This window comes from Octopus bimaculoides, chromosome 13 (assembly GCF_001194135.2).
Source record: "Octopus bimaculoides isolate UCB-OBI-ISO-001 chromosome 13, ASM119413v2, whole genome shotgun sequence".
NCBI classification, from domain to species: domain Eukaryota; kingdom Metazoa; phylum Mollusca; class Cephalopoda; order Octopoda; family Octopodidae; genus Octopus; species Octopus bimaculoides.
In genome coordinates this window covers 34,867,241-34,868,093 of record NC_068993.1, presented here as the reverse complement: position 1 = coordinate 34,868,093, position 853 = coordinate 34,867,241, and positions in this window count along the sequence as shown.

Sequence of the window (853 nt, the reverse complement as noted above, 5' to 3'; positions counted from 1 at the left end):
ACGAGAAATTTCATTATGTGAATTCTTTCTCTGTCTCTCTCTGTCTCTCTGTCTCTGTCTCTCTCTCTCTCTCTCTCTCTCTCATGCAGTGTGTGTAAAAACCACATTGTGTAAACATAAACTATCACATTTACTGTAAAAATGTAACATGAAAAAAATTTTGTCATGTGAAAGGATTTTTGTATTTTTACATTCATATATATAAATATATGATAAAAGTATTTATCTCTTATGTCAAAAAATAAAATTTGTTTTAATCAAATATATCATTTGAAATACAAGCCCGTACCAAGTGGCGATGTTCCATCACTATCGGGACCAAAAACTTCGAAGCTACCAGAAGAGAAAACAAAATCAAACAACTGGAAAGAAAGGCTTGACAAAATCAACCTCGTCTTCCACCACCTTTACTATGAAGTGCAAGGAAGAAACTAAATTCTCGGATACGAGATAAAGCCAGCGACGACCACACATACACACACAAATTTTGTGCATTTTTAATCTCGTTCTTATTTTATACGTATGAGTCTATATGTGTGTGTGTGCCCTTATAACTTTCAATCAACAGACGTAATATTACATGTATTATGTAATATGCAAACATTATAAACAATACAGATCACTACGACCATCAACAGGTCAATGTCAGGACACCCAACCAATTAACACTCTGCTACTATCATAGCACTCCTTCTTCGAACCCACAAGAGTTAAGAAGTGAAAGAGAGGCAGGCAGAAACAAGAAAAATGCCCCTGTTATTTGAATACTATATAAATATGTCTTTAAAAAGACTTTTCTATTAAATTTACCAAAATTTTATTTTTCCATAATTTTTCAAAAATTTATTATTCA